The sequence below is a fragment of the Rhincodon typus genome, chromosome 4, assembly GCF_021869965.1.
Source record: "Rhincodon typus isolate 14 chromosome 4, sRhiTyp1.1, whole genome shotgun sequence".
NCBI classification, from domain to species: Eukaryota; Metazoa; Chordata; class Chondrichthyes; order Orectolobiformes; family Rhincodontidae; genus Rhincodon; species Rhincodon typus.
The window spans coordinates 50557561-50573935 of NC_063335.1; the positions used below are offsets into that span (position 1 = coordinate 50557561).

The 16375-nt window shown below is 41.5% G+C and overlaps 1 protein-coding gene across 2 annotated transcripts in view; it reads left to right on the forward strand.

The window, feature by feature from the left end:
• The first annotated feature begins 1288 nt into the window (after positions 1-1288).
• Positions 1289-16375, forward strand: part of LOC109920290 (coiled-coil domain-containing protein 102A-like) — a 479598-nt gene continuing 464511 nt past the window's right edge. Inside the window, exon 1 of one of the 2 annotated variants that reach the window (XM_048596422.1) lies at positions 1289-1419. The gene's annotated coding sequence lies outside the window, so the exon portion shown is untranslated. Of the gene's footprint in view, positions 1420-11144; positions 11242-16375 lie in introns of those variants that run through there. The other variant, XM_048596423.1, reaches the window with a different exon arrangement.

Below are 16375 nucleotides of genomic sequence, written 5' to 3' on the forward strand. Positions count from 1 at the left end.
CCTTTCCAATGCTTCCACATCCTTCCTATAATGCGGTGACCAGAACTGTACGCAATACTCCAAGTGCGGCCGCACCAGAGTTTTGTACAGCTGCAACATGAGCTCATGGCTCCGAAACTCAATCCCTCTACCAATAAAACATACTGTATGTCTTCTTAACAACACTATCAAACTGGGTGGCAACTTTCAGTGATCTATGCACATGGACACTGAGATCTTTCTGCTCATCCACACTACCAAGAATCTTACCAGTCAGGAATACATCGTTATAGTTGCAGAGAAGATGCACAAAGAGTAAGGTCAACATTAAATTTGAGTGGGAAACCTGGGCCTGTCGGTACGTGCAGAACATCTTGATCTGGACAGGAATTGATGAGTGGACTATTTGCAAATTCTGCTCCATTGGCAAGCATCTCCTCCTGTTGTTTATCATGTACGGCAGTTAGAAAATGCTAGTTCGCAGAGGTACATTGTTGCAAATGGCAGGAATACAGCAGTAGCATGGTCAGAGATTGTCCGATATTCGTGTACTGCAGTCAGCCAAAACACACACAAAGACTCTTAATCAAACTTCAGCTTCATTGTGCGGTCCAGCTGTAGCTCCTCATATTCCTTTTTTTCTTTTAATGTCAGATTTCTTGATGAACAGAAGACAGTGAACAAAATGGATCATATATCCAGTCATGGTCGTCCACATTGTTGAAGGGAAGTAGAATTCAAGCTTCTTTTGCAATGCTTTGAGATATTTGAACATGAGACCGTGCAGCTTGACAGCTGCATCTGCTGCTAATGTTGTTAGTGGAAGCATCTCAAGTGACATTGTCTCTCAAAAGTCTAGATTTGACATGAATCCTTTGTGTTGTTTATCCCTGCATTTTAGTATTCACATTATTCAGATGGCTGACAATGTCTGCAAGATATACAACAGGTGGTCTGCATGTCTAGATTTTGCTTTTACTGACAAATCCTTTGACTAACCTGTCAGGGAGGCTGCTCTGTCAGTGCAAATGCTCCAACACACGTCCCAAGTTGTTTTTCCTTAAGTAGATATCTGTTACCTGAAATATTTTTTCACCAGTTGCATGTCTTGGTAGCTCCTTACAAAAGAAAAAAATTCTCCTGAATGGACATCAATATGCCGAATGTTGGCCAGCAGTTGGCAGTGTCTGATTATACTGGAGGACTCATCAATCTGCAAAGGAAATTTTCCACTAGTGGCTAACGTCTTTTGCAGCACTTCCTCTTTCAGCTGACGTTCAACTTGCCGTTTAACTGTAGTAAGGGAGAGTGGAGGTTCGTTGATCTCTTTTGCAGTGTCAGCCCTGACATCACGCCTACAATGCTGTTACATGCTGGCATGATGAAGGTTTTGGCTGTGGCATGGAGCTCCTTTAATTTTGCTACAAGCTGAGCCACCAGGTAACTAGCTCCTTGAGCTTTATCTATGTTGGGTTCTCTTATGTTTTGTTCTCTTAAGCTCTTGAATTACTGAATGTGTTTGTTCGCAAGAGATGGATGTTTTGTTTGTAAATGGCATCCTAACTTACTTGGTACCATTAGAGTGTTCACCAACTTCTTTCTGCAGATGAGACATTCAAGTAAGGGGCAGGTTTGAGTTTGAGCTTGAGCCTGCTTTATTGTTGTCACAAGTACCGAGATACAGTGAAAAGTATTATTTTGTGACTTATACAGGCAGATTGTACTGTACAAAGAGCATCAGGGTAGCAGAACAGGGGGCAGAATAACGTGTTACAGCCGCAAAGAAGGTGCAGAGAGAGATCAAAATTAACATTTGAGAGGTCCATTGAAAAGTCTGATAACATCAGGGAAGAAGCTGTTCTTGAAACTATCATATATGTATGCAAATGTTTATATCTTCTGCCTAACGGAAGAAGGTGGAAGAGAGTGTAATCAGGGTGAAAGGGGTCTTTGATTATGTAGGTTGCTTTCCCGAGGCAGTGGGAAGTATAGGTGGAGTCAATGAATGGAAGCTGAGCTGTGCAGTTGCTAAACCACACTGTGATGCACCCAAATAGGTACGTCTATAAAGATTGGTAAGAGTCTTTGTGGAGATGCTGAATTTCCTTAGCCTCCTGAGGAAGTAGAGATGTTGTTGTGTTTTCTTGATGGTCACGTTAACGTGGGTGGACCAGGACTGATTGTTGGTGATCACCACTCCCAGGAAATTGATGCTCTTGACCATCTCTACCTTAGCACCATTGATGCAGACAAGGGTGTGTCCTCCACTCCACTTCCTGAAATCAATCACCAGCTCCTTCATTTTGCTGACATGAATGGAGAGATTATTGTCTTTATCTTGTGCCACTCAGCTCTCTATCTCTTTCCTGTATTCTGTCTTACCGATTGCAGTCTATGGGTCAGGAAGCCAAGGATCCAGTTACAGAAGAACGAGCCAAGACTTAGGTCTCGTAGTTTAGAGATGAGGTTGTTTGGAATTACGGTGTTGAAGGCAGAGCTGTAGTCAATAACTGACATTAGTATCCTTGTTATCCGGATGTTCCAGGGATGAGTGTAGGGCCAGGGAGATAGCATCTGCCATGGACCTGTTGTGCCAGCAGGCGAATTGCAAAGGATCAAGACAGGCTGGGAGGCTAGAGTTGATGTGAGTCCTGACTAACCTCTTGAAGCTCTTCACAATTATGGAGGTCAGAGCCACTGGGCGGTAATCATTGAGGTAAGCTGCGTGATTTTACTTTGGCACAGAGATGACAGTGATCTTCTTGAAACAGATGGGGTCTTCAGATTGTAGTAAGGAGAGGTTAAGATGTCTGCGAATTCTCCCACCAACTGATCCGCACAGGATTTGATTATGCACCCTCGGACTCCATCCAGGCCAGTGGCTTTCTGTGCGTCCACTCTCAAGAAGGCCGATCTAACGTCTGTGGCAGTGTCTGTGGGTATAGCTGCATTCGAAGCTGTTGGGATAGATAGCATTGTTTAAGGTGAGCATAGGATGCATTGAGCTGATTGGATAGGGCTGTATTATTTTCTTGATTCTGTTTGACTTTGCTTTGCAGTCCATTACATCGTGTAAGCCTTGTCGCAACTGATGGGTGTCTGTGTGGTTAGTCGGGGTCTCAAGCTTAGTTTAGTATTACCGTTTGGCGTCTCTGATGGCCTTATGAGTGTTGTACCTGGATTTCCTGTATAGGTCAGGATTGCTCGACTTGAACGTCTCAGACCTGGACTTCAGTAGGGAGTCTTCTCCCAATTCATCCATGATATCCAGTAGGGAAACAGATTAACTTCTTTGGCATGCAGTCATCTACACACTTTCTAATAAAGTCTGTAACAGTAGTGCTATACTCGTTTAGGTTCGCCGCTGAGTTCTTGAACATGGACCACTCCACCAATTCTAAGCAGTTGTGTAGAAGCCTTTCCATAGCCTCAGATCAACATTTTCTGTCCATGAAAATCCAAAGCTAGATCACTCCCATTATACTGTTTCTGAGCAGTTTTTGCTTTTATTCTTTGGGTTCAGATATTTCTTCTACTGAACTGCAGAGGAATCACCTCTTTTGACAAGAAATGTACACATTTCTTTTTAGAATCTATTCTAAGACTTAGATCAGTGACTTAACTAAACAAAAAATCCAAAAATATTCACCTTAAAATCCATGCGAATGTGGAGATCTGTCCAGGTAGGCAGGCCACATCAACAGTCGGTCAACAATTGCATACCTCTTTATTGTAAATGTACAGTTTCTTCTCATCCAGGAGATAGAATCATAGAATCACTACAGTGCGGAAAGAGGCCAATCGGCCCATTGAGCCTGCACCAACCTTCCAAACAGCATCCTACCCAGCTCCCCATCTGTCACTGTATTTACCATGGCTAATTCATCTAACCTGCACATTCCTGGGCACTCTGAGCAACTTGACAAGGCTGCTCCATCTAACATGCACACCTTTGAAATGTAGGAGGAAAGGTTTCTTACCTTGCCATGGCCTACGTGTTGAAACCTCTGAACTAATCTGCTCATTATTAATTTCTTACCAGCACACAGTTCTACCACAAATAACATTCCAGAAGCACTAATCAATTTGAGAGTGAGTGAGCTCTACAGGCATGAAACCTCTGTTGATCATTCTTGCAATTTTGATGAGTACATTGACGCTTCTGTTTTCCCTTTGGTATCTAGTATCTCCTCTGACTCGTAAAGAACAATAAAAATCTTGCATTTTTATCCCATGCTTAATACATTAGGATGTCTCAAAATATACAGAACATAATGAGCAAAACTTGAAGGAAGGATGGGGCCAATGAACATTTTTCAGCCCCCTGCACTCTGGTCCTATGTACAGCAGTGCAAGCAATGGGGTTTATCCTGCTGCAAGTAATAATAGATCAACTGGAGGGGTATCTGAAATCATTTGGGGATGACATCAGGAAATAGGAACAGAAGTAGACCATTCATGCCTTCAAGACTACTCCACCATTCAGTGAGATCATGACTGATCTACTTCAACACTATTTGCCTGCACTATGCCTGCATCCCTAATTGCTTTTAACGCATAGAAATCTATCCATCTCCATCTTGAACATACTCAGTTACTGAGCCTCCATAGTCTACTGGGCAGAGGATTCTAAAGATCTTCTGTCTTGAGTGAAAACACCCCCTTATCTCTGTCCAAATTGCCTGCCCCAATCCGGAGCCTGTGACCCTGGTTCTAAACCTCCCACCCTCTCCCCCTGGCCAGGTGGAACATCCTTCCCACATCTCCCCTATGATCCATGTAAGAATTTTAAATTTAAACTCTATACAATATAGACTGAGTCTGTTTAACTTTTATTAATAGGACTTCCTAGGAACTAGTCTGATGAACTATTGTTGCACTCTTTCTATGGCAAGTACATCTTTCCTTCAATAAGAACACCAAACTGCACACAATACTCTAGGTGCGGTTTCTCTAAGGCTCTGTATGATTGCAGTGAGACATCTTCACTCATGTATTGATACCTTCTTGTAATAAAGGCCAACATAGCATTTATTGTCTTAATTGATTGCTGTACATGCATGTTAACTTAAAGTGTTTCATGAACAAAGATACCAAAACCCTTTGAAGTTCAACACTTCACAGATTCTCTTCATTAAAGAAGTACCGTTTCTTTTTCCTACCAAAGTGGATAACCTCACATTTCTCCTCATTGGTTTCCATCTGCTAAATTTTTGCCCATTAACTCAGCTTGTCACCCCTTGAAGCCTCCTTACATCCTTGTCACAACGCCCATTCCCAACTACTTTTGTGTCACCTGCAAACTTAGACATTTTGCCCAGATATTCCGATAGCGAAGGAGTCGTTGACAAAACATAAACTGGAGTCAGGACAATGTGCAATCCCTGACTCAGCTGACTCTGTGGGAATTGTCTGGGAAGTTGAATTTTCCAAAACAAAAACAGAAGTTGCTGGAAAAGCTCAACAGATCTAGCAGCATCTATGAAGAAAAATCAGAATTAATGTTTCGGATCCAGTGACCCTTCCTCAGAACTGATAGTAGCTAGGAAAATGTCGGTTTATACGCAGAAGATAGGGTGGGGGAAGGTTTTAAGGAGTAAATGACAGGTGGGGATAGAGCCCAAAGAGAGAGAAGAACAGTTGGACAGACAAAGGAGTAGATACCCATCTGGCTAGGAGGGTGAATAGCTGTTATCAGAGACTGTTAGTGGCTAACAATAGGTAGTGTGTTATAACAGACTGGTGTGTGGGGTAGGGGTTTGGGACATGGAAGAGTTCAGGCCCTCACATTATTGAACTCAATATTGAATCTGGAGGGCTGCAGGGCCCCCAAGAGGGGAATGAGCTGTTTTTCCAGCTTGTGCTGAGCTTCGCTGGAACACTGCAGCAAGCCTGAGACAGAGATTGTGGCCAGGGAACAGGGTGGTGTGCTAAAGTAGCAGGGTCATTTTTGCGAGCAGAACATAGATGCTCTATGAAGTAGTCACTCAGTCTACAATTCGTTTCCCCAGTGGGGAAGAGGAGAGCACGTTGTGAGCAGCGAATGCAGTAAACTAGATTGTGTGATTGGGCCCTTGGATACTGAGGAGGGAGGAGGTAAATTGGCAGGTGTTACACCTTTGCCAGTTGTAGGGTAAGGTGCCGTGGGGCTGTGGGGGCTGTTGGAAGTAAAGGAAAATTGAACCAGGGTGTCCCAGAGAGAACAGCCCATGCAGAAGATGGATAAGGGAGAGGAGGGGAATATGTGTCTGGTGGTAGTGTCTTGCCGGAGGTGGCGGAAATGGTGGCTGATGATCTTCTGGTGGGATGGTAGGTAAGGACAAGGGGAACATTATTGCTGTTGCAAGAGGGACCAGAGGTGCTAATGGGGGGAAGTGTGGGAGATGGGTCAGACCCAGTTGAGGGCCCTGTTGGCAACGGTGCTGGGGAATTCTCGGTTGAGGAAAAAGGTGGACATTTTGGAGACTCCCTTGTTGAAGGTGGTATCATCGGAACAAATGCGACAGAGACAGAGGAACTGGGAGAATCAAATTGAGTCTTTACAGGAAGCAGGGTGTGAGGACCCTGCTCCATTCTTCCTTCACTCCTAGCAAACCTTCCCACCCCTCCAACACCATAACAGCCCCACGACACCTTCCCCTGCAACCGCATAAGGTGTAACACCTGCCCATTTACCTCCTCCCTCTTCAGTATCCAAGGGCCCAAACATACCTTTCAGGTGAAGCAGCACTTCACCTGCACTTCCCAGAATCTAGTCTACTGCATTCGCTGCTCATAATGTGGTCTCCTCTTCCCCACTGGGGAAATGAAGTGCAGATTTGTTGACCGCATCTACGTTCTGCCCACAAAAATGACACTGAGCTTCCAGTTGCCTGCCACTTTAACAGACCACCCTGTTCCCTGGCCAACATTTCTGTCTGAGGCCTGCTGCAGTGTCACACCGAATCTCAGCACAAACTGGAAGAACAACACCTCATTTTCCGCTTGGGGATCCTGCAGCCCTCCGGACTCAATGCCGAGTTCAATAATTTTAGGGCCTGAACTCTCGCATGTCCTAGCCCCCTTCTCCACACATCAGGCCTTGTTATCACATAGCCTGCCACTACACACTACCCATTGTTTACCACTAACAGTCTCCATTAACAGCTATTCATCTACCTAGTCAGATCATTATCTACTCCCTTGTCTTTCCAACTGCTCTTCTCTCTCTTTGGGCTCTATCTCCACCTGTTGTTTACTCCTTACCCGCTCCCCCACCTATCACCTGCGTATAAACTGACATTTTCGTAGCTACCATCAGTTCTGAGGAAGGGTCACTGGATCCGAAACATTAATTCTGATTTCTCTTCACAGATGATGCCAGACCTGCTGACCTTTTCCAGCAACTTCTGTTTGTGTTTCTGATTTACAACATCCGCACTTCTTTTGGTTTTGAATTGAATTTTCCGATTGGCAATTCCCTAACATCTGTGAAAATGTTCATTAAAGTCAGTGATTTGGAGGACTCTGACCTCATTTAAGAATAATATTTACCCAGGAAGGACTCAAGGATTAATAAATAACCTGCTGTAACCCTTGCGTAACTATTACACTGACCCAGCCCCCTACAACATAGAACTGACCACTCAGCCACCAACAACACATCCTCCTGCCACTTACACCCCTTGGACACTTAACAACCACCAGACCAGAACCCCTCCCATGACTTGATTCTAATACCCTCCTTAACCAACAACCCCACCCTCCCTGAATGGCCTCGCCATCCCCTCTCCCTGGCTCAGTTACCTCCCTTCTGACTCCTCAGGCCATGAACATCAACCTTCTCTGCCTCTCTCCCTGGCCATTGCTCAGTTCGGAAAGTCTGCAACAAGAGGCTGCAGACATATTGGGCTGAGAACGTGTAGGTAGGGGGTCATGAAGGAAAGAGGTGGATGGGGAGAAATTGTGGAAAGTGGTTGTGGACCAGTGGGGCATGGTTGTGAGATTTTAATGATGGTGGTGGTTGTCTAGTTATAGGGGGTGATCTGATTACTGGGGCAAAGGAGCAGACAAATCACAATGGTGAGTGTACATTAGAGATGATCTTGCTGGGCCTTGATGAAACACCTCACTGTCTATTGGCCCGTAAACTGAGCTATATAGAATCTTACCTTATGATTCGACATTTTTTTTAACCTGTTGAATCTCGCAAAGCTGGGTAAACATTACCAATTGTGAAAAAGTGGAATTGCTGTTAAAATGAAGGTGAATGGTCTCATGAAAATAATTAAATGGCCAATACATTCACAAAAGAAATGTTTCCTACTCCCATCTCCTGCCCCATTAAAACTGTAATTGTGGTTTCTAGGTGGGTTACTTACCTGTACTTTTTAGCTTCTAGGCTCCCACCTAAACCAAACCAGCTTTTGGTGGTTCAAGAAGGCAGCTCATCACCACCTTCTCAAGGGTAACTCAGGATGAGCAATAAATGCTGGCACAGCCAATGACCCCCATGAGTGATTAAAAACAAAACTTCTCCTTTTGTGGTTGAAGGCTGTCACGATACCAGTGCCCTGTGACTGTGCTTAGGTTTCTAACAGATATCATTAGCCTGTTGGTGAAGGAATAGTCTTTATCTCCAACGGCCAGGTTGTCTCTTGATACAGAAAGGACCAGATATTGAGGGCTTGGATGATATAAAAGTGCCACGGTTATGAGCAGAGAAAGGGAATTTGTGTGTAACAAACCAGTTTTTGAAGAGGTGTCAGAGAATGTTGCTAAGGGAAAGACTGTTGATGTGATGTGCATGGATTTCCAGAAGGTGTTTGATACAGTGCCACACAACAGACTTATGAGGAAAGTCATAGGTCATTGCATAAAAGAGACAGCAGCAACATGGATACAAAATTAATCAATGGAAGGGAAACAGAGCAATGCTTAATGGGTACTTTTAGATTGGAAGAAGGTTTGCAGTCAAGTTTCCCAGGCTTTTCCTGATACATATTAATGATCTAGATCTTGTGTGCAGGGACAATTTTAAAATTTGCAGCCAACACAAAACTTGGAAGAATTATAAATTGTGAGGATGACAATGTAGAACATAAAAAGGACATTGAGGAGTTGATGGAATGGGCAGATAGGTGGCAGATGAAGTTTAGAGAAGTGTGAGGTGATGTACTTTAGTATAAAGAACATGGAGAGACCGTATAAAATATAGAGTACTATTCAAAAGCAGAGAAACCTGATGGCATATGTATGTAAGTCATTAAAAGTGGTCAGACAGATAGAAAGAGTTGTTAACATAGCACACAGTATTCTGGATTTGGGATAGAGTATAAGAGCAGGGAGATTATGATGAACATACATAAGATAATGGTTAGACCTCAGCTAGAGTATTCTTTACAGTTGTAGATGCCACACTTTAGGAGGGATATAAACACATTGGATGCAGAAGATGTTCCAGGGATGAGACATTTCAGTTCTGACAATAGATTGGTGAAATTGGGACTGCTTTCCTTAGAAAGGAGAAGACTATGAAGAAATTTGATAATGTTTAAAATGATGAGGAGGCTGGACAGAGTGGATAAGGAGAAACTGTTCTGACTTGTAAGTGAATTGAGAACCAGAGTTTTAAAGCATTTTGCAAAAGAATCAAATGAGATGTGACAATATTTTTTCACTCACTGCCTGAAGTGTGGTGGAGGAATATTCAATTGAGGTATTTAAGAGGGTCGTGGATCGTTACTTAAACAGAAACATTGCACGAGATTACACGAAAAAACAGGGGATTGGCTCTAAATTAAAATGTCCAGAGATAGTGCAAACACAAAAGACCAACTGACCTCCTTCTGCATCCAAACAGTTCTGTGATTTGGAGAAGTTAAGCTGATGGCAAGTGCAGGATCAGGAACTGCATTTTACCCTGATGTCGAAAAGCCAAAACTCTCAAATTTTCAGCTTCAGGTTTTCCATGTCTAGATGACAGAAAGAACTCATGAATTATTTCCCACAGTTTACATATTCAGCAAAATGAAAAACTTTAAAAAAGAAACGCAAATTTTGGCAAGCATGAAAATACATCAGTTCCCTGGAGACGCTGGAATATTACACAAATATATTTCAAGGAGCAACAACATTAGTTGTATCATATGCATTCTATCCATTTAAAAACTGTAAATAAAAGGTGCAGATATTCACTACAAAGTACTGCGATGAAAGCCACGTGCTGGTTGGGAGTAATTTCAATCAGACACACAAGGTTTGCAACCTTAAGTTAGTAAAAAAGGGACGAATGGGTAAAATTTTGACTGCTCCCTGATGTATTGCCCCAGGTCAAGTAGATTCTGCCAAATGGTAAATGTTTGATCCATTAAATGCTTAAATTTCAAAATGGTGTCATCTAATTAAACACATCTGTGACACATATTGGGAATAATAGGAACAGTGCATGGAAATAATTATTTCTTCCTGTGTCCTGATGCTTTATGTGCCATCTGACTCTTTTCCTGCTGACTTTATGAAGTGGCTGTCCCTACTTTTCAGCGAGATGTTAGTTTGTAAAAGATCATACTAGGGTAAGACTGCACAGAAGTGTCTGTACAGTTGTCTCATCCTTAAACATTACCGACCAATCTTACAGAGGTAAGCTGATATTGGAAACAGGATACAATGCTATTGTTTGTTAAATCCACAATTTTAGTTCCATGTATCATAATCTTCCCGTGCATACTGAGTGTTAGTGCATTTCAACTCCTCTTCAGTACTTTCAACTAGTGGTGATAATTTGAAATGTAACTTGGAAAGATTAGTCACCGTTGTTAACAGTTCAAATTTACCACAGACTACAGATTGCCTGAGTGCAAGATATCAGGATGTTTGTGTTAAGACGTTGGAAGAAGAAAATCTTTCCACAGCCCCAAGGAGAGCTGTAGGAAAGTTTATAGTTGTACTTTGCCTTTTGCTGAATGAGGCTGGGTAATTTATTACCGTTGAGTCTGGGCTAGTCTTGCTTTTTTGGCAGCTAAATATGCTTACAACATGGTTTAAAACGGAAACAAACAGAGATTTGGAGCAAACTGCATTCACAAAAGCAGCTTATTGTATAATTTTTTTTGGGCAACAATTGTACATCATTGTTTTCAGGCTGTTACAGGAAGAACGCAGTATTCCTGCTGTTCTGGCCTGACTTGCAGCTGTAATGATGGAATGCATTGCTAAAGTCAAGCTGTGGATGAGGAGAAACAGAAGCTCTTCAGGAACTAAAAAGACCCAAAATTGACCAGTGTAAGCCTGTTTAACTACTTGCATTGAGTGAAGTCTAAAGTTGCACATTTGATTGCATGTTTGGCGTGGATTTTACATTGCTGGGTAGGAAATATGGAGAAATAGGACGTTTTTAAATGAGGTTTGTGTGTGATACTGCAATAGAGTTTGTTTAAATGAATGGCCGATGTTTTAAAAATAAATGATTGTTTAACTGGGCTACCCTAGGAAGCAAGTGATCTGTCACTGATTTATAACAATTACACATATATTTAGCGCACAGATGTGTTTGATTAAAACTGTGCTAGGTTATGTGCAAGACTATATTAGTTATGGAACTGCATTTTATATTAACCTTTTTGTAAAAGCACAGCAGATATTCACCTGCATGTGGATCTTTACCCTATACTATTGTATGAGCAGGTCAGCTCACTACACTGTATAAGCTGCTACTCATGATGAAGGTGATTGATACCATCCTCCTTAAGTGTAAGAAGTTATAGGATCTGCTTAGTCCAGTGTGGGGGTGGTGGAAAATCACTTCCTGGTCTAACTAGTATCTCTTGCAGTTAACAAATTATAGTTTACTGCAAGTAAACTACTGGGGGAGGCAATGGCCTGGTCGTATTATCACAGGACTGGTAATCCCAAGACTCAGATAACATTCTGGGGATCTGTATTTGAATCCCACCATGGCAGATGGTGAAATTTGAATTCAATACATATCTGGAATTGGGAATCTAATGACGACTATGAATCCATTGTTGATTGTCGGGAAAAAACCTGTCTGGTTCACTAATGTCTTTTAGGGAAGGAAACTGCCATCCTTACCAGGTCTGGCCTACATATGACTCCAGACCCACAGTAATGTGGTTGACTCTTAACTGCCCTCTGGGCAATTAGGGATGGGCAATGAATGCTGCCTAGCCAGCGACACCCTCATCCTGTGAATGAATAAAGAAAATATAGGTAGTTAATGTTACATTAATATGATAGAATTAGATAATCCCTACAATGCAGAAGCAGATTATTCCGCCCAACAAATCCATACCAGCCTTCTGAAGAGTATCCCATCCTGTCTCCATCCCTGTAACCCCGAATTTCCCAGGGTTAATCCATGTAGCCTACACATCCCTAGACACTGTGAGCAATATAACATGGCCAATCCACCTAACCTGCACATCTTTGGACATTGTTACATAGTATTTGAGGAGGAACAGATGTTCAGCCTCACTCCTTCAAGATCTTAAGGTGTTCTTCGTGCAAGTCTATATGGCACAATCATATCGGGTGGTGTTTATGGCACTCCTCAGTGTTCACTCCTCACCCTTCTCAGACCCATTGGGACCCAGATACAGTATCTACGTTGTCAGCTTGGTTTAGTTGGTAGGACTCTTAGCGTGGAATCAAAATGCTCTTTGATCAAGGCTTGACTTTACAATCTGTGCTTACTGTTGAATGCAGTACTGTGAGAATGCTGCACTGCCATTATGCCCATTTATGGTTCAAAAAGATTACATTTAAAGAAGATCAGGGAGTTTTCCATGACGTCCATGACCAATGTTCTAGCCTCAAATCAACACTAACAGATAGATGAATGGGTTATTCAACTAGCTAAATAAAAACAGAGAGTGCTGGAGAAACTCAGCAAGTCTGGCAACATTTGCAGACAGAGAAACAGAGTTAATGATTTGAATCTGATGATGGTTCTTTGGAATGGGTTGCAGCTTCAGGGTCAGTAATTGAGAGTTTAGGTTTATGTAGAGTTGACCTAACAAGAAACAGCAAGTAACTGGCTTGGTTTCAGCAATTTATACACTACTGTTCTTTGCTGAAGTGTCTGTGTCAGTGCTTATATCAGTGCTTTTTCTGTTATCATCATTGTTGGTCTTAGCTGGTATTGTGATCCATTGTTAAGATTGATAGAGACAATGGGAGGTGAGGCTATTGATATACGTCACCTTCTATTGAACACTGCCTTCCAATTTACAGACTGAACAAGGCTTAGCACAAAGATTTTACATTGAATCATCCCTCAGTTGATTCTTGCCATGCAATCTCACATTGCTGATGACATAAACTGCATTTTTTTTAACAGTAACCCTTTAAATTACATTCCCCAAACTTTCTTGCTGTGACCCCATTTTAATGCTGCAAAACCTTTGTGACCCTAAAATGAAAGTTTGGTGCTTGCGAATGGGAAGGGGGAGACTTCAGCTGCTGAGTTGGAGGACGGGGTATTAAAGCAGATTTTTAATGTATTTGAACTTTGATTATTTATGTAGATATGATATTATGTGGATAAGATTTGATGTGGTCGGCAAATGGCTTTACTGGAATAGGATCCTTATTATTATACAGGCAACAGCTCTAACTTCTAATTGATCATTCTGATTACTATTGTATTAGTATCCTGATTATTGATCCACTGCTGCCTAGCAGCTCATGTCCTAACTCACAGTTGGGGAATCCTTGTTGTAAAATAATAGTTGTATGATAATACAATTGGATTGCCCTAATTGAGTGTAAACATAGACATAATGATTACATTGGGTTGATGAGCTAGACTTTCTATAGATCAGTGATTATCCAAGTATGCACTGAGCTAATTTATTGTTTATAATGTTAAATAAATATGAATTTCTTTCTCCTGATTAGATTTGGGTTGGGTGGAAATGTACTTTTTAAATTTAGTAGATCTAAACTTTTGAATCAGTTCGCTGTTAGTTCACTGTTTTTCTGGAACTGGTAATTAATTCATTAATGCTAATATCAAATGAATGCAGGAAGCTGGTGATAGGTGTTAAGGTTAACGTGTGATGGATGTTAATTGATTAATTATCCATATTATCTATATGATGGGGGTGGCCTGCGGCACAGATTTTGGGGTCTTCTCTGAGCAGGTTGATTGGAAAATATTTCTATATATTCATACAAAGGAGAGAGCCTGTACTTCTGCAGCCTTTAAGGGATCAGTGTTCAACGTGATAGGCTGTGGTCCCTAACTTATTGTTTCAAGTGGCCTTTCTATAACCTTTGGTTGCATGTCAGCTTCACACTCCAGATGTTTGCCATCAGTGTGATGGTGGTGGTGGAGGTTTGGATGAGGAGGAGGACATCATCATGGGTCTGATCCCCATCCTAGCCAAGGTGGCCATTAACAAGTCTAGGCAGTGGTTTTTGACGTGACTTCCTGCTTCTCTTCTGTGGATACGTGTGTGCCTGGATAGCACGAGGGAGGAAGCATGCTATGTCCACGAGTATGTTTAAGGCATTCTGTGACTGGTGAGCACTGCAAGGGCAGGAGTGCATCATCTCTGCAACACCCCAGAACCAAATTTTAATGCACATTTGCAAAGTTCCCTTTAACAATTTGTCTTTTGTTACAGTGCCTTTTTAAGGGCCTGTCTCTAGTTAATTTGGATTAATTAGTTAATTTGACTACTAGTTCTTTTATAGGTCCATCAAAATACTATACAGAGGAGCCAACTGGGACTGGGCAGTTGATATAACTGAGAGAACTGTATGTAAATTTAATGTTGTTCTAGTAAAAGGAAAGGTTTGTGTCTTGGTCCCTGTTTCACCCCATTGCTTGTATTCATTATCAGTTCTGTCTCTTTCCATGCTTTTATTTTTGGACAGAAAGACAGAATGTGTAAATCTTAAACCAAGCTACTGAGATAACAAGCAGATTTGTGTAGCTATGTGTTATTCATTGTGCCTCTTTGTACACAAAGAGCAGCTGTCAACATTGGAAAGTGGGAATAAGATTTCTGATCCAAAGGATTTTAACAAGTTACAAACACATGGAGCTGTCTTTTAAAATATCTTTATGATTATTTACTTCTGATGGAGTGAGTACTGGCTGGTCATAAACCAGTAAAATGAAGCTTGCTTAATTGTCAGATAAATAGTTTGGTGAAATGTATAAGATCTTGCAACATAAATTACTTCCTTATGCCCATTAAAAAGCATTAAAATTGGCCCGATTTTAAAACTGCCAATGAGCCATTTCACTTTGAATGAGGGAAACTTCATGGGTCTGGTTATTCTGTGTGCATCGGTGGCTGCATGGTATCAGTAAAAATTAGATTGGCAGCGAGAAGCCATTGGCAGGATAATGATATTAGCATCTGCACAACCACATGCCGAGTCAGCAGATGTACCACAAACTAACAAATAATGTAAACCCGTCGCAACACTGTGAATGGTTTGTGGCAGTAGAATAACAATCATATCTACAGGGACATGTGCATATTGCTTTCACACAAGCCACATGAGAAGGCTGACAAAACATCTAACCCATTCCCATACGTTCCACACATAGCTATTCTACACATGTCAACTAACCAAAAGTGACGACATTTCAACTCATGAGCCAGCTTACAACTTTTTCCACTGAAACCATGCTTGAAACCAATCAAATTAGTTGGAAAATGAGACCATGTAGCTTGTCATTACAAGTCATACACCTGAAAGGTGGGAGCGAACCAACAAATTAATTTCTCCAAATGAGGCTGTATTTGAGGCTGGGAAAGGAATGTTTTAAAATTTGCGGTCTAGAAACAAGACACATGGCCTTAAAATAAGAGACAACACATTTAGGACTGAGGTGAGGAGGAATTTCTTTACTCAGAGTATCGTGAATCTTTGGAATTCTATACTTCAGTGGATTGTGAAAACTCACCCATTGAGAATATTGAAGACGGAGATATGTAGGTTATTTTAGACGTTAATCGTAATAAAGGATGTGAAGATCAAAATGGCATGTCACAACCTTGATTTTCATTTGGAGAACAGGTTTGAGGGCCTGACTGGTCTATACCTGTTTCAATATTCCTAGAAGGAGTTGATCATTTCATAGTTAAAGCTATGAATGTAAGAGTTTGGCGTTTGACCCTAGATACATTTTAAACAGAAATTAAGCAGCCAAGATGCAACTTTTAAAAGTTCTTGATTAAAAAAAAGGCCCTTTCTATCAAAGCTTTTTGTCTTGCACTCATCAAGACAAGAATATCAATGTAAACATAATGTTTAAAAGTGCTATTCTGCAAATAGTGTTTTGTGGGGCATTCTGAGCTGTTGGTTAATACAAATATACATTAGTGTTTCGAGACTGCTCTGAAATCAGAAGAAAATTTCCCAGTACTAGGCA